Consider the following 18,675-nt stretch of genomic DNA (forward strand, 5'->3'; position numbering starts at 1 on the left):
CTAAGTGTCCACTGCCTCCTTTCCTCCCATTTCCTCCTCCCACTGACTTTTTGCCCACCCCAAATCCACTCCTAATCTGGTTCTGTTCAGAAAAAGAAAGGCTTTCCTTGAGTATCAACAAAGCATGGCATTACCAAGTTTCAAATAAGACTAAGAATCTCCCCTTGCATTAAGGCTGGGCAAGGCAACACAGTATGAAGAACAGATTACCAAGAGCCACCAAGAGCATTGTGGAAGCCTCTGCTCCCATTTTTTATGAGTCCCAGAAATAGACCAAGCTCACACCTATGTATATTGAGAGAACTTAGGTCAGTTCCATGTACACAGGCTTCCTGTCTGTTGTTTCCTATGAGCCAGGTGAGTTGTTTCTGTGGATTTTCTTTTGATGTACTTGACCCCTCTTTCTCTTAGAATCCTTCTTCCCTCTCTTCAGCAGGATTTACTGAGCTCTGTCTAATGTTTGGCTATAGGTCTCTGTATCTTTTTCTGTTAGTTACTGAATGAAGCTTCTCTGATGACAACTGGGGTAATCACCAATATGATCACAGGGAATGGCCAAATCAGGCTACCGATCCACTATTGCTAGGAGTCTTAAATGTGGTCACATGGTAGATTCATGGGAGTTACCCTTGCATCCAGTTTCTACCTGACCCTGAAAAAGTGTCTCCCCTTTTCAATCATCTCTTTGAGTACTCTTCCCTTCCAACCCACCTCCAAGCTCATTCTTTATGTTCCCATCCCCTCCCACCATCAGTCTACCCAGGAGATCTCTTCTATTTCTCATTCCCAGAGAGTCCATGTGTCCCCTCTTGGGCCCTCCTTGTTACCTAGCCTATTTGGGTCTGTGGATTGTAGCATGGTTATCCTTTACTTTAGTGTTGATATCTATTTATGAGTGAGTGCATACCACGTTTGTCTTGGTGGATCTGGGATACCTCACTCAGGATGATTTTTTTTCTAATTTTATCAATTCATCTTCAAAATTCCTAATGTCATTATTTTTAACAGCTGAGTAATACTCCATCCTGTAAACATAATGCATTTTCATTTTTTATGGTTACTATGTTTATTATAGGACATGTTCAATAGTTGGCAGTAAAGTATATTTTTTCCACATACATTTTCTTTTTTTATTTTATAATATGATTTAATTTTACATATTAGCCATATATTCCCCTGTCCTCCCTCCCTCCCCTGCCCCTGCCCTTCCCCCTGCCAAACCCCATTCCCATCTCCTCCAGGGCAAGGACTCCCCTGGGGATTCAGCTCAACATGGTAGATTCAGTCAGGGCAGGTTCAGTCCCTTCCTTCCAGGCTGAGCAAAGTGTCCCTGCATAGGTCCCAGGTTCCAAACAGCCAGCTCATGCATTAAGGACAGGTCCAGGTCCCACTGCCTGGGTGCCTCCCACACAATTCAAGCTGATCAACTGTTTCACTTATCCACAGGGCCACATCCAGTTGGGGGTTCCTCAGCTATTGGTTCATAGTTCATGTGTTTCCACTAGTTTGGCTATTTGTCCCTGTGCTTTTTCTAATCTTGGTCTCAACAATTCTCGCTCATACAATCCCTCCTCTTTCTTGCCTATTGGATTCCTGGAACTCCACCAGAGGCCTGCCAGTGGATCTCTGCATTCACTTCCATCAGTCATTGGATGAGATTTCTAGCACGACCATAAGGCTGTTTGGCCTCTGATCACCAGAGTAGGTCAGTTTGGGCTTACTCTTGACCATTGCCAGTAGTCTATTGTGGAGGTATCTTTGTGGATTTCTGTGGACCTCTCTAGCACTTTGCTTCTTCCTATTCCCATGAGGTCTTTATTTATCATGGTCTCTTTTTCCTTATTCTCCCTCTCTGTTCTTGATCCAGCTGGGATCTTCTGCTCCCCTAAGCTCTCTTTCTCTTAACCCTTGCCCTTCATTTCCTCCTGCCTCCTCAAGTCCAGTTTGCTCATGTAGATCTCATCCATTTCTCTGTCATTGGGCGATCCCTGTGTCTTTCTTGGGGTCCTGTTTTCTAGGTAGCCTCCCTGGAGTTGTGAATAGCAGTCTAGTCATCTTTGTTTTACATCTAGTATCCTCCTATGAGTGAGTACATACCATGTTTGTCTTTCTGAGTCTGGGTAACCTCACTCAGGATGATTTTTTCTAGATCCATCCATTTGTCTGCAAACCTCATGATGTCAGGTTCTGGTTATTAGAAATAAAGATGCTATGAACATAGTTGACCAAGTGATCTTGTGGTATAATTGTGTATCTGTTGGATATATGAGCAAGAGCGGTATCACTGGGTATTGAGGTAGATTGGTTACCAATTTTCTGATAAACTGCCATGTATTTCCAAAGTGGCTGTTCAAGTTTGCACTCTTACCAACAATAGAGTAAAGTTCCCCTTACTCCAAGTTCTCTCCAAATTCTCATTGTATACCCTAGGCTGGATTTGAACTAGAAATCTTCCTGTTTTGGCACCCTATTCCTGATGACTGTGGCATTGAAAGTGTGAGCTACTACACCCAGCTAAGTAGTGACTCAAGAAATCTTGTTGTGGAGATTGACTGCTGTATGAGTTCAATCGTTCATCATTTAGAATAATGTTGAAGTTCTAGAACAGCCAAGGCTACAAAGAGAAACCCAGACTTGACCCAACAACCAAAATAAAGAGAGGGGGATCTTTCTTGTGTTAGTGACTTAAGTCTTTAGTCAGCATGGGGAAAGCAGAGAGAGGGGTATCTCTTGAGTTCAAGGACACCCTGGTCTATAGCCTGGTCAAGAACAGACAAGGCTACACAAAGAAACCCTGTCTAAAATAACAAATAAAAGCAAGCAAGCAAAAACAAAAGAAAGAAAGAAGGAAAGAAAGAAAGAATTGAAAGAAGACAGAAGGAAAGAAAGGAAGAAAGAAAAAAAGAGAAAGAGTTTTTTTCATGTTTCTTTTCTTTTCTTTCTTTTCCTTTTTTTCTTTTCTTTCTTTCTTTCTTTCTTTCTTTCTTTCTTTCTTTCTTTCTTTCTTTCTTTCTTTCTTTCTTTCTTTCTCTTTCTTTCTTTCTTTCTTTCTTTCTTTCTTTCTTTTTCTTTCCTTTTCTTTCTTTTTTTTGAGATTGGGTTCTCTGTGTAGCATTGTCTGTTCTTGAACTTGCTCTGTAGACTAGGCTGTCCTCAAACTCAGAGATCTACCTGCCTCTGCCTCCCAAGTATTAGGATTAAAGGCATGAGCCACCACCACCTGGCTCCAGTTTTCATTCTTTTTTTTTTTAAGCTGAAGTCCGAACCCAGGGCCTTGTTCTTGCTAGGCAAGTGCTGTACCACTGAGCTAAATCCCCAACCCTCAGTTTTCATTCTTATCTCTTCAGTTGTTTGCTTCCCTGTATGACACTTGCAGGGACACCCTCACTGTGTGAGTTTTTGCAGCCTAGCCTATGAATTTTTCAGATGGTACCTTTGCCATGTTTCATTGATCAAACCAGTTGCTACAGATAAGGCCCAAGAGGATTTAGTTTCCATCATAGATGGAAGAATTGCCCAGTAGTTGTGGCCCACTCCGAAAAGTCAGTATCCAAGTTTACTTCATTATTCTTCATGTATACTTGCTTAGCTCAAAGGTTATTTCAAAGTACAGTATTTAATTCCTGAATATTGAGTCATTTCTAGACTCTTGATTTGATACTGGTTTCTTTTTTTTCTTTTTGGTTTTTTCGAGACAGGGTTTCTCTTGTGTAGCTTTGTGCCTTTCCTGGAACTCACTTGGTAGCCCAGGCTGGCCTCGAACTCACAGAGATCCACCTGGCTCTGCCTCCCAAGTGCTGGGACTAAAGGCGTGCGCCACCACCGCCCGGCTGATACTGGTTTCTTATGTAGAGTATTTATATTCAGAACATATATGGTGATGCTGTCTTGCGCCAGTGCAGCCTTGTTTCTCTGTCCTTTCTGTCTGTCACCTCTGTCGGAACTCAGGCTCTTGTCTTGAGCAATTATCGCTGAGAATAATTTCAAAGTCCAGACCCCACCACCCAGGCCAGGAGCCTTTTCAAGCACAAAAGTCACCTGCCATTTCGCCCTGTGGGCTGGGCACAGCTGTGCAGCTTAGCCCTGTGGTAGACATGAAGGGTTAACTATACAACATAGCCCGGTGGTGGACACAAAGGGTTTGGCTCGGTAGGCAATGTCCACCTTCTTTCATTGAAGCTTTAGATAAACTCGGTGTCAGAAGCAAAAGACACCAAGGCTTAAGGAGACTAGAGAGTTAGGCTTCAGACTGGCAGACAAGCAGTCCTTTTCAACTGTCTTTAGTTTTGATCGACATCTCCTACTGTTTTCACTCCTCTATATTTCTTACCTCCCACCCTCTCTTAAGCCTTTTCACTCTCAGTAACCTCCAACTTTCATATCACACCTGTTCTCATACCCTCCATATCCTGCCCTCTTTCTCCTCCTCCTGTGTGGGTCTTTTCTAATTCTCTCACATGTGCCAAATGGTTGGCCCTGAAGAATATACATACAAGTAACATCATATGGACTTAACAGGTTATATTTATGAACACACACACACACACACACACACACACACACACACACACACACCAGCATGCATGCACTAACAGTACAAAAAGGGGTCATGAATTTAAAGGAGAGTGGAGAGAGTATATGGGAGGTTTTGGAGGGAGGAAAGGAAAGAGAGAAATGTTGTGATTATATTATAATCTTACAATTTTTTTTAAAAGTTAATAAATTTAAAGTGTGAATAAAATTCTGAATAAAAAACTAGTTACTATAGAATATAAATTATCTTGCTGGTTATTCTTAATAAAAATATTTTATATTTTTTATAGGTATCACTGTTTTAATAAGCATATGCTTAAATTTTCTCTTCCATATTACTAATGAAACAGTAGCTACATAAAATATATCAAATAATCTACAACAAACATTAATTTTCAAGCTATGTACCTTATCTGGCTAATTCTTCACTTATTGAATATACAAATATTTTCTACTTACAAATAATTTCAAGTTCACGGTATTTTTATTTCCTAGGTTTGCTGAAATGATGTGTTAGATCTAGTTTTATGTATCTCCTATTTTATATATGTGTGCATGTGTTGTTGTTGCTATTGTCCAGTGTGTGCCATGGAGTGCTGAGCCTTAGTGGGCATGGTATAAATCTCTTTTAGGGGCTCAGCATTCACTCATCACTTATTCTCAGCACTTTATGATTCTCTGCATTCACCATGGTTCTCTGCATTCACACTGGAAAGAGAACATTTTTCTGATTAAGGCTGCTAGAAGCATTTTCTATGGGTGTTAAGGCAAATAGGTAAAAACCAACTTAACGCTGTGTCAATTTAGCTAAGCACAAACATTCAATTCCCTCACAAGAGTCCAGGATTTTCCTGCCATAGGATTTTGACAAGGTTTACAGCATGAAAGCAGTTGGTTATCCCTAATAGTAGTGAAGTAGACATATGTTGCCTGAAAAATTGGTCATATAGGTCATTAGATTCACATCTGGAAAAGACTGTTAATACCTTTTCTCTCTTTGTGGCTTACAAAGCATCATGCAAACTGAGATGGTTTCATCTAATTCTAGTGTACAACCAAAAGGAATGGCTAAAGTCTGTTTATATAGGGTTCTCTGGGGCAATCATTACCAAAAAGCTCGTATCACATTTCTGGCACTGGTATTTTCTTTTCTTTTAATTTTTACATAATTTTTATTTATTATTCAGGAATTTTTTAAATTTATTTTACAACACCATTCAGTTCAACATAATAGCCACAGATTCCCCTGTTCTCCCCCTCTCACCCCCCTCCCCCTCCCCCCAACCACCTCCCATTCCCACCTCCTCCAGATCAGGGTCTCCACCGAGGACCAGGGTCGACCTGGTAGACTCAGTCCAGGCAGGTCCAGTCCCCCCGTCCCAGACCGAGCCAAGTGTCCCTGCATAAGTCCCAGAATTCAAACTGCCAACTCATGCAACGAGCTCAGGACCAGGCACCACTGCCCAGATACCTCCCAAACAGATCAAGCCAAAAGACTGTCTCACCCATTCAGGGGGCCTGATCCAGTTGGGGGCCCCTCAGCCTTTGGTTCATAGATCCTGTGCTTCCATTCATTTGGTTATTTGTCCCTGTGCTTTATCCAACCTTGGTTTCAGCAATTCTCGCTCATATAAACCCTCTTCTTTCTCACTAATTAGACTCCCAGTGCTCCACCAGGGGCCCAGCCATGGATGTCTGCATCCAGATTCCTCAGTCCTTGCATGGGGTTTCTGGCACAACTATCAGGGTGTCTGGCCATCCCATCACCAGAGTAGGTCAGTTCCTGTCGTCTCTCGACCATTGCCAGCAGTCTTTTGCGGGGGTAACTTTGTGGATCTCCGTGGGCCTCCCTAGCTCTCTGCTTCCTCCCCTTCTCATGTGGTCTTCATTTACCATGGTCTCCTATTCCTTGTTCTCCCTCTCTTTTCTTGATCCAGCTAGGATCTCCCACTCTCTTTCCCTCGACCATTGCTCTTCATTGTTCCCACTCATGACCAGGCTGTTCATGTAGTTCTCATCCATTTCTCTGTGTCTTTTTTGGGGTCCCGTTTTTCAGGTAGCCTCACTGGTGATGTGAGTAGCAAGCAGTCCAGTCATCCTTGTTCCACATCTAGCATCTTCCTATGAGTGAGTACATACCATATTTGTCTTTCTGAGTCTGGGTTACCTCACTCAGGATGATTTTTTCTAGATCCATCCATTTGCCTGCAAACTGTATGATGTCATTGTTTTTCTCTGCTGAGTAGTATTCCATTGTGTATATGTGCTACAATTTATTTATCCATTCTTCAGTTGAAGGGCATCTAGGTTGTTTCTAGGTTTTGGCTATTACAAACAATGCTAATATGAACATAGCTGAGCAAGTGCTCTTGTGGCATGATTGAGCATTTCTTGGGTATATGCCCAGGAGTGGTATAGCTGGATCTTGGGGGAGATTGATTCCCAATTTTCTAAGAAAGCACCATATTGATATCCAATGTGGTTGTACAAGCTTGCATTCCCACCAGCAGTGGAGGAGAGTTCCCCTAGTTCCACATCCTCTCCAGCATAAAGTGTCTTCAGTATTTTTGATCTTAGGCACTCTGACAGGCGTAAGGTGGTATCTCAGAGTTGTTTTGATTTGCATTTCCCTGATGATTAGGGATGTTGAGCAATTCCTTAAATGGCTTTCAGCCATTTGGGTTTCCTCTGTTGAGAATTCTCTGTTTAGTTCTAAAGCCCATTTCTCAATTGGACTGTTGGTCCTTTTGATGTCTAATTTCTTGAGTTCCTTATATATTCTGGATATCAGTCCTCTGTCACATGTGGGGTTGGTGAAGATCTTTTCCCATTCTGTAGGGTGTCGCTTTGCCTTGTTGACCATATCTTTTGCTCTACAAAAGCTTCTCAGTTTCAAGAGGTTCCATTGATTGATTGATTGTCTCAGTGTCTGTGCTACTGGTGTTATATTTAGGAAGTGATCTCCTATGCCAATGCGTTCAAGACTACTTCCTACTTTCCCTTCTAGCAGGTTCAGAGTAGCTGGATTTATGTTGAGGTCTTTGATCCACTTGGCCTAAGTTTTGTGCATGGTGACAGATATGGATCTCTTTGCAGCCTTCTACACATTGATGTCCAGTTATGTCAGCAACATTTGTTGAAGATGCTTTCTTTTTTCCATTGCATACTTTTGGCTTCTTTGTCAAAAATTATATGTCCATAGGTGTGTGGGTTAATGTCAGGGTCTTCAATTCGATTCCATTGGTCCACTTGTTGGTTTTTATGCCAATACAAAGCTGTTTTTATTACTGTAGCTCTATAGTAGAGCTTGAAGTCAGGGATTGTGATGCCTCCAGAAGTTGTTTTATTGTACAGGTTTCTTTTAGCTATCCTGGGTTTTTTGTTTTTCCATATGAAGTTGAGTATTATTCTTTCCAGGTCTGTGAAGAATTGTGTTGGTATTTTGATGGGGATTGCACTGAATCTGTAAATTGCTTTTGGTAAGATTGCCATTTTTACTATGTTAACCCTGCCTATCCATGAGCATGGGAGATCTTTCCATTTTCTGACATCTTCTTCAATTTCTTTTTTCAGGGACTTAAAGTTCTTGTCATATAGGTCCTTCACTTGCTTGGTTAGTGTTACCCCAAGGTATTTTATGTTATTTTTGGCTATTGTAAAGGGTGCTGTATCTGTAATTGCCTTCTCAGCTTCTTTGTCCATTGTATATAGGAGGGCTACTGATTTTTTTGAGTTGATCTTGTATCCTGCAATGTTGCTGAAGGTGTTTATAAGCTTTATCAGTTCTTGAGTGGAATCTTTGGGGTCACTCAAGTATACTAGCATGTCATCTGCAAATAGGGAAAGCTTGACTTCTTCCTTTCCAATTTGTATCCCCTTAGTCTCCTTATGTTGTCTTATTGCTCTGGCTAGAACTTCAAGTACTATATTGAATAAGTATGGGGAGAGTGGAGAGCCTTGCCTCGTTCGTGATTTTAGTGGAATTGCTTTGAATTTCTCTCCATTTAATTTGATGTTGGCTGTTGGTTTGCTATATATTGCCTTTATTATGTTTAGGTATGTGCCCTGTATTCCTGATCGCTCCAAGACTTTTATCATGAAGGGTTGTTGGATTTTGTCAAATGCCTTTTCTGCATCTAGTGAGATGATCATGTGGTTTTTTTCTTTGAGTTTGTTTATATGGTGTATTACATTGATGGACTTTCGTATGTTGAACTACCCTTGCATCCCTGGGATGAAGCTTACTTGATCATGGTGGATAATTGTTCTGATGTGTTCTTGGAGTCTGTTTGCCAGTATTTTATTGAGTATTTTTGCATCAATGTTCATGAGGGAGATCAGTCTGTAGTTCTCTTTCTTTGTTGCATCCTTGTTTGGTTTAGGAATCAGGGTAATTGTAGCCTCATAGAAGGAGTTTGGTAATGTTCCATCTGTTTCTATTATGTGGAACAATTTAGAGAGTATTGGTATTAACTCTTCTTTGAAGATCTGGTAGAATTCTGCGCTGAAACCATCTGGTCCTGGGCTTTTTTTTTCATTGGGAGACTTTTAATGACTGTTTCTATTTCCTTAGGGGTTATTGGGCTATTTAAATAGTTTATCTGGTCTTGATTTAACTTAGGTATGTGGTACCTATTAAGAAAAATGTCCATTTCTTTTAGGTTTTCCAGTTTTGTGGAGTAGAGGTTTTTGAAATATGACCTTATAATTCTCTGGATTTCCTCAATGTCTGTTGTTATGTCCCCCTTTTCATTTCTGATTTTGTTGATTTGGATTCTCTCTCTCTGTCTTTTGGTTAGTTTGGATAAGGGCTTGTCTATCTTGTTGATTTTCTCAAAGAACCAACTCTTTGTTTCATTAATTTTTTGTATTATTCTCTTAGTTTCTAATTTATTAATTTCACCTCTCACTTTGATAATTTCCTCGCATCTATTCTTCCTGGGAGACTTTGCTTCTTCTTGTTCTAGAGCTTTCAGGTGTGCTGTTAAGTCACTAGTGTGGGATTTCTCCAACATCTGTATGTGGGCATTTAGTGCTATGAATTTCCCTCTTAGTGCTGCTTTCATAATGTCCCATAAGTTTGGGTATGTGGTGTCTTCATTTTCATTGATCTCTAGGACGTCTTTAATTTCTTTATTTATTTCATCCTTAAGACATTGGTGATTCAGTTTCCATGAGATTGTAGGTTTTCTGTAGTTTTTGTTGTTGTTGAATTCTAACTTTAACCCATGGTGGTCTGATGGAACACAGGAGGTTATTCTAATTGTTTTGTATCTGTTGAGATTTGCTTTGTGGCCAAGTATGTGGTCGATTTTAGAGAAAGTTCCATGGGGTGCTGAGAAGGTATATTCTTTCTTGTTAGGATGGAATGTTCTGTAGATATCTATTAGGTCCAATTGGGTCATGACATCAGTTAAGTCCTTTATTTCTCTGTTAAGTTTTGATTTGGGAGATCTGTCCAGTGGTGAAAGTGGGGTGTTGAGATCTCCCACTATTAATATGTGGGGTTTTATATGTGGTTTAAGCTTTAGTAATGTTTCTTTTACATATGTGGGTGCCCTTGTGTTTGGGGCATAAATATTCAGAATTGAAACTTCATCTTGGTGGATCTTTCCTGTGATGAGGATGTAATGTCCTTCTTGATCTCTTTTGATTGATTTTAGTTTGAAGTCTATTTTGTTGGATATCAGGATGGCTACCCCTGCTTGTTTCTTAAGGCCATTTGATTGGAAAGTCTTTTCCCAGCCTTTTATTCTTAGGTAGTGTCTGTCTTTGAATTTGAGATGTGTTCCTTGTATGCAGCAGAAAGCTGGGTCCTGCTTTCGTATCCATTCTGTAAGTCTATGTCTTTTTATAGGTGAATTAAGTCCGTTGATATTAAGGGATATTAATGACCAGTGATTGTTCATCCCTGTTATTTTTGGTGGTAGTGTGTGTGTACTTCTCTTCTTTGGGGTTTACTGTTGTGGCTTTATCTATTGCCTGTGTTTTCGAGTGTGTATCTGACTTCCCTCGGTTGGAATTTTCCTTCTAGTGCTTTCTGTAGGGCTGGGTTTGTGGATAGGTATTGTTTAAATCTGGCTTTGTCTTGGAATGTCTTGTTCCTTCCGTCTGTGATGATTGAAAGTTTTGCTGGGTATATTAGTCTGGGCTGACATCCATGGTCTCTTAGTGTCTGCATTACATCTGTCCAGTTCCTTCTGGCTTTCAAAGTCTCCATTGAGAAATCGGGTTTTATTCTGATGGGTTTACCTTTATAGGTCACTTGGCCTTTTTCCTTGGCTGCTCTTAATATTCTTTCTTTATTCTGTACATTTAGTTGTTTAATTATTATGTGTCGAGGGGACTTTTTTGGGGGGTCTAGTCTGTTTGGTGTTCTATAGGCTTCTTGTATCTTCATAGGCATTTCCTTCTTTAAGTTGGGAAAGTTTTCTTCTATAATTTTGTTGAATATATTTTCTGTGCCTTTGGGTTGGTATTCTTCACCTTCTTCTATCCCTATAATTCGTAGGTTTGGTCTTTTCATGGTGTCCCAAATTTCTTGGACATTTTGGTTCATGACTTTGGTGGCTTTAGTGTTTCCTTTGACTGATGAAACTATTTCTTCTACTGTATCTTCAATGTCAGAAACCCTCTCTTCCATCTCTTGCATTCTGTTGGTTATACTTGCATCTGAAGTTCCTGATCTTTTACTCAGGTTTTCTATTTCCAGCATTCCCTCTGTTTGTGTCTTCTTTATTTTTTCAATTTCCCTTTTCAGTTCTTGGACTGTTTCCTTTGTTTGTTTCATTACTTTTTCATGATTTTCTTTCAGTGCTTTATCGTTTTCTTCCAGGACTTTATTGTTTTCTTGGAGGGCTTTATTGTTTTCTTCTAATTTGTTTGCCCTTTCCTCTAGTTGTTTAAAGCGTTCTTCCAATTTTCTTGTCTTTTCCTCTACACAAGCCTCTACCTTATTCATGAAGTTACTCATAAGGCTACTTTCTTCTGCTTCTTCCAATTTTTGGTGTTCAGGTCTAGATGTTGGAGGCTGGCTAGGTTCTGGTGATGCTGTATTGCTCTTCATTTTTTTGTATGTACTTCTGCCTTGACGTCTGCCCATCTCCTTGTGGTTCCTTCTTGGTCTTATCAGTGTACTTGTTTCAGAAAGAGCTGACAGATGCAGGAAGTCTCTCTCTCTTGTCCAAAAGGTAGTTCTCTTGTCCAACTCTTGTCCAGAAGGGAAGTCGGGGGCAGGATGGGAGCTGGGGGCCGGTCTCTAAGTCTCAGGAAGTGGCTGGGGTCTTGGGCAGATGGGGTGGGGGCAGGGCGCGGAGATTGCAGGGATGCCAGGGAGCTTGGAAAAGGGGATCCCTCCCGGTGGGACTAGAAGGGGACCTGCCCGGTGGCCAGAGCCTGTGGCCAAGTTGGGCAGGTCTTCCAGGAGTGGCTGGTGCCCAGGGATGGGTCCGGGTAGAAGTATTTTCTTAAAATATCAAGCTGGGTGGTGGTGGTGCACGCCTTTATTCCCAGCACTTGGAAGGTAGAGGCAGAAGGATCTCTGTGAGTGTGAGGTCAGCCTGGTCTAAAAAGCCAGTCTCAGGACAGGCTACAAAGCTACACAGAGAAACCCTGTGTTGAAAAACAAACAAAAAACAAACCATCGAATATATAAATAAATAAATAAATAAATAAATAAATAAATAAATAAATAAATTAAACAATTAATAAGTTATAAATAAATGAATAAATAAAATATCCGTAAATTGCTAAGCATACTTTTTCACTCAGATAATGGTTACATTTTTTACACTGTTCTATTCTCATATTTACTTTGATATATGACAATTGTGACCTTTTCTTTTTGGCATTCTCTTTATTCTCACCTAAAATTAGCAGTAATTTCTAGAAATCTTCTTTCCAGAATATGAGAGAAGTCCAATGGACAGCTTCCTAACATGAAGCTTCCCTTATGGTCATGAATTTGCATCTTAGTTTGTTTAGAATTACTACTTCATGAGTTGTCATCAATTCTGAGTTTTTCAAACATGAAATTTCTTCCTTTCCACTTCCACACAAAACAGATACCAGTAATTGAGGTCTTAACTGAACAACATGTGCTATTCTTTTCAAAACAAGAATGAATACAAGGAAACACCTGTCCACCAACACCCTGGGGAAATATGTATGTTGTATGTCATCTCTAAAGTGTCTAGCTACTTGTGATCACATGAGCTTTGACATTAACCTCCAAATTGCTGATACACACTCCTGTGTCTGATAATCCATAGCTTCTTAAGGATGTTATCATGTTTACAGAGACATTGCTTCTTTTAGTTTCATAAAAAGTAGAATCTTCTGCCATTTCTCATTATTTTTGTTGCTTTAGAAAGAGAGAAAGAAAATAGAGGGGAGTGCTGCACTCAGACTATAGTCTCCATTGATAAAAGAAGAAGAAGAAGAAGGAGGAGGAGGAGGAGGAGGAGGAGGAGGAGGAGGAGGAGGAGGAGGAGGAGAAGAAGCCTAAGTTCTTCTTTGATTTTTTTTTTTGTTTTTTGAGACAGTGTTTTTCTGTGTGGCTTTGTGCCTTTCCTTGAACAAACTCTGTAGACCAGGCTGGCCTTGAACTCACAGAGATCCACTTGGATCTGCATCCCAAGTGCTGGGATTAAAGGCTTGTACCACCACCGGGCCCTGCACTGAGTTCTTCAATATGAAAACTTATTTCACTTCTCCTTGATTCTTAGGTAGGAACTCCAATTCCTATGCTTGGTCCTTCTTCTGATTTCTTAGGTCATGCTTCACAAGTCTAACTTTTAGATCTCTTTCTCTTTTTCCTTATCAACTATCTAAGTAAAATACTCTATAACTTAAACACCATCTGTTACTTGCTACACTCTGGTTTAACAGTACATAGAGTTCTTTGTGACTCCTTAGTGTAAATAAACTTATCTGTCCTCTAACAAAATATTAATTCCATGAAGCAAGACATTAGTCTTACATTTTTATTTATGTACAATATATAAAATGACCAGCACTTGAAATTTGCTTCATTAAAATGTGCTAAAACAAAAACAAACACATTAAAAAAATGTCTGAAAATAAAATCCACATGAGATTGGAGTGTAAGAGGCAACTGAAACTATGAAAAAAGAAGTTCCAGAGAAAATTATCAAAAAAAGACGTCAAAGGTTAGACTTTGGGTATAAATCTTAGAAAATTTTCATCAAATGAAAGGTAGGAACATATTCAAGAGAATTCTCCTTGTAGAGTATGTAATGAACAATTTTGTGCTCTCAGATATGGAACTTGGGATAAATTGGTAAAATGGCCAACCTATGCTAGACATGATCTCCCCATCCATGAGGATGATTAACCTGGCAGACTCTGGTTTGCAGATTCATCTGCTGTCCATGGCTCTGCTCCCTGTTCCAATTTGAAGAACAACTCAGGTTTAGGGATACATTGTCCTGTTAATAAGAAATAATGTAGGACTTAGAGAAAATTTCTGCTATAAAGGTTCTTTGCAGAAAGACAAGAACAGGTTTTAAGATCTGTGCAACCAAAGTGCAAATGTGGACATTTCACTAGAGAGCACTGAACAATCACAATGTGTGGCCTAGAACCTTACTCCTAAACAGCTTTAGATCTCACATTTGTTTATATATTTACTACACTGAAAGTGCTTTCTCCTGAGACTACGTACCCAGTGACAACAGGCTGCTATGTATGTCTCCAGCATCACATTCCTGTACAGCACCCTGTGAGTATCATCAAGATTCTGCCACTCCTCCCAGGTGAAGTTCACAGTGGCATCCTCAAATGACACCAAATCCTGTAACAGCACATTTCTCCTCAATCAATTACTCTATGCTCATAAACAAGAACATGAAGACCCATGTTCTCTTAAGGAGTGGAAGGCTCTCATTTATATTTTACATTATAATTTCCCTTGCTTATATAGTGAAGAAAAACAAATATCAAAGAACTATTCTCATATTATTGACTTATGAATGGAGGACAATGATTACCTTATACATTAAAACCTTCACTGTTGGTGTAAGAGAACCAAAGCTATTCAGGTAACTAGGCCTTAATCACATAAGGTTACATGTGAGGCATGAACATACTCAGGCCTCACTTTCCATCTTAGGGGTTGGAGGCAGCCTCACTACTGTCATGTTGTATGGGTCATGTAATAACAATCGCCACTCCCAAAGAAAGAGTGACCCTTGTCACTAAGTCATGCAGCATAAGTCATATGTTAACCAAACCTGCTTCCTGCAAGACCTCAAGAACCTTTGAAAGTATAACCTTTGCTTTACCAGGAATGGCTGAAACTCCTTTTCAGCACCCTATCTCAATCACACAAGCAACCACACTCCATAGTAATAGTCCTATACATAGTCTCACATATAGGTGAATGAACATTCCCGTATTGTGACAACAGGAAAACATAAAATTGAAGGAACTGATTGTAAAGTGAATGATTCTATATTTACATATCTAGACTAATTCCTTTCTTTTTCTTTTTCTTTTTTTTGGGTGGTGGGAGAAGGGAGTTGTTTGTGTTTTGTTTTGGTCTGGTTTGGTTTTGGTTTTTCAAGACAGGGTTTCCCTGTGAAACTCTGGCTGTCCTGCAACTCACTATGTAGTCCAGGCTGGTTTAGAACTCAGAGATTCACCTGTCTCTGCCTCCTGAGTGCTGCGACTAAAGCCATGGGCCACCACAGCCTGGCAACTACTCGGGGAGAAGTTTTCTCTGTGTAACAGTCCTGGCTGTCCTGGAACTCACTTTGTGAACCAGGCTGGCCTCGAACCCACAGCGATCTACTTACCTCTGCTGGGATTAAAGCTGTATGTCACCACCATACAGCTAGGTATATCTAGACTGGTTTCTTCTGGTGCAGGTCAGAAGAGCAGCAGGTGGTAACTGAAGTCACAAAAGTCAGCCCACCAGCAATCAAAGCTTTGCTAGTTGAATCTTGGATAGAAAATTCCCTGAGGGTTTCAGCCGCATAATGTCTCTTGCTACTTCTGTGCCTATTTATGTTTGCTGTTGTCATTTTTCACTGGTATCTGGCATGGTGTGAATGGGAATGGGGGGATCCCAGTTCCTTTAATGTGGTGTGATTATCTCATGAAAATATCTTGGTCTGCTGGGCATTTTTTACCTGTGGTTTATTGTGAAGATGGTTTCCTCCTAAACTGTACTGTAATTAAAGCAATGATTATACACAATAATAGTGTTGGTTTAAATAGGATTTTCTGTTGTTTTGTTCATTGGTTTGTTTGTTTTTCAAGACAGGGTTTACTCTCTGTTTTTTGGAGCCTTCCCTAGATCTTACTCTATAGACCAGGCTGGCCTCGAACTCACAAGTTGCACCTGGTTCTGCCTGCCAAGTGCTGGGATTAAAGATGTGCACCACCACCACCTGGCTTAAATAGGACTTTGATGACTGTCAGTTTTTCAAGATTATTATAGAATTTTGTTTCTTCGAGAAATTTCTGAAAAGGAAACTCCCTTTAAATATGCAGGATATATTGAAAGTATCTTAGTATAACAATCACCACTGTGGGCCTAAGACAATAAAGCCTCTTCCTGCACTCCTCCATGCTCACCTGCAGCAGGACCACATATGGCTCCTGGGACATTGCCATCAGCTCCTGATACATTTCTCTTAGTTCTTTTCTCTTTTGGGCCATCATGGCTTCACTTGTCTTGAGTTTCTCTAAAACAAATTGGCCTTCATTTCTCATAGACTCAATGTGTTTCTCTTCCTCTTCACAGAGGAATGGATGTAGCTTTCTATAATCTGTCCTGATCATTTCTTCCCGAATAGTCAAGTAGTCCAGAAGAAAAAAACACATTCCCAATCATATTTGCAAAGTATTTTGTCCTCCCTCATTCCATCCTCCTATGCTTAAATTCCACAAATGACTTGTATAACTCTAATGCATATACTCTGATTGACTGTCTTCACACATCAGAAAATGTAAATGCCTTGGTTTCACTTATTTCTTCCTTATTAATTATACAGGCAATCCAACCCTAAGATGCATTTACACCTATATTAGAGGTGCAGAGGTGCCTGAAAAAAAAGATAGATCATTCATATGTTCACAAAGTTATGAAACTCTGCATGTAGTAATTAGAATTCATGGTGTCGTCATAAAGTCTACCGCAGTGTGTAGAACCATCAGCAATTCACTCATTAGTCCCAGACTCTTCTGCCAGAGGCAGACAATTCTTTCCAAGAGCAGGGACATATTATACACTCAGAATTAAAGGTGAGTAGGACACATATTCCAAATATCCTATCCTAGGCCTAATATTCAAATCATGAATGGCGAATTTTGAAAATATCTGCATCAAGCTGATTTTAAGCATGGTTCTCACACTCACCATCCAAAGAGATCTCATTCTATTTTCTGCCTCTAAATTTGCAGAATAAGGAAGACAGACAATAATCACACTTCTAGAGCTGGTGGAGCACAGATAGTATGCATATCAGAGGAACTGAGAGGAAAAGATGATGGTACAGGCACAGGCCTATTGGAAATCAAGAAAATTGGAGATGAATACTTCACATTTTTCACTAAGTGCAAATACCCAAAGCCTGCACCATCCTTCTTGAAACCACCGTGGGGACACTGTCAGAAGTATAAAGCAACCTCTAGGATGCCATGAAAGTGTGCCAAAACATTCTTCTGGATGCTCAGTTGGTACCTGGTCATGAAGACTCAGAGATGCCTGTGGCCCATGCCTTGACACAAAAATCTAAGGCCATGACTGGTGTGGAACAATGGCCATATAGAGCTGTGGCTCAAGCTTTAGGTTATCTCTGGTACCTTGATCCAGAACTTTGGGGCCAGTACCATGATTTACTTACCTCTCTTTGTTCCAAGCACACACAGAAGAGTTGTGATTCCTGGGACAGGAAGGGTGAGACTGGTACCTCAGGGGACATGAAAGAGCTGGGTATATGGGAGCCATTTCCTGTGAAGCTACAAATGTACAAAACCAGAGTGGAGAGTGCAGTTGTGCCTCTGCAGATTGATGACATCATCTCTGGCCACAAGAAGAAGGGCTGGCAAAGCAGTGCTCCAGACGCTGGTCAGGAGTGAGTGGTGTGCATGGTGACTAGAATGTGGAGAACCAGCCATCTCCCCCTTTCCTGATCCAGAGTTCCAGGAGCACTGTGGACATCTTTGTTTGCAAAGGATCAAATTGAGGGGCAGCCCTCAGTCTGTCCCATCTCAGTTTCCAAAAGGCACTGACTTTGAGTTGGTATTCTTCTCCTTCTTCTGAAGAATACCAACTCAAAGGCACAGAAAATATATTCAACAAAATTATAGAAGAAAATTTTCCCAACTTAAAGAAGGAATTGCCAATGAAGATACAAGAAGCCTATAGAACACCAAACAGACTAGACCCCCCAAAAAAGTCCCCTCGACACATAATAATTAAACAACTAAACGTATAGAATAAAGAAAGCATATTAAGAGCAGCAAAGGAAAAAGGCCAAGTGACCTATAAAGGCAATCCCATCAGAATAACACCTGATTTCTCAATGGAAACTTTGAAAGCCAGAAGGACCTGGACAGATGTAATGCAGACACTAAGAGACCATGGATATCAGCCCAGACTAATATACCCAGCAAAAGCCAGATTCAAACAATACTTATCCACAAACCCAGCCCTACAGAAAGCACTAGAAGGAAAATTCCAACCGAAGGAAGTCAGATACACACTCGAAAACACAGGCAATAGATAAAGCCACAACAGTAAACCCCAAAGAAGGGAAGTACACACACACTACCACCAAAAATAACAGGGATGAACAATCACTGGTCATTAATATCCCTTAATATCAATGGACTTAATTCACTTATAAAAAGACATAGACTTACAGAATGGATACGAAAGCAGGACCCAGCTTTCTGCTGCATACAAGAAACACATCTCAAATTCAAAGACAGATGCTACCTAAGAATAAAAGGCTGGGAAAAGACTTTCCAATCAAATGGCCTTAAGAAACAAGCAGGGGTAGCCATCCTGATATCCAACAAAATAGACTTCAAACTAAAATCAATCAAAAGAGAACAAGAAGGACATTACATACTCATCACAGGAAAGATCCACCAAGTTGAAGTTTCAAT

The 18,675-nt window shown here is 40.3% G+C and overlaps 1 pseudogene; it reads left to right on the top strand.

The window, feature by feature from the left end:
• Positions 1-14,535: 14,535 nt before the first annotated feature.
• LOC143274405 (T-complex protein 1 subunit gamma pseudogene) lies at positions 14,536-17,640 on the top strand (annotated as a pseudogene).
• The last annotated feature ends 1,035 nt before the right edge of the window (positions 17,641-18,675 follow it).

This window comes from Peromyscus maniculatus, chromosome 7 (assembly GCF_049852395.1).
Source record: "Peromyscus maniculatus bairdii isolate BWxNUB_F1_BW_parent chromosome 7, HU_Pman_BW_mat_3.1, whole genome shotgun sequence".
NCBI classification, from domain to species: domain Eukaryota; kingdom Metazoa; phylum Chordata; class Mammalia; order Rodentia; family Cricetidae; genus Peromyscus; species Peromyscus maniculatus.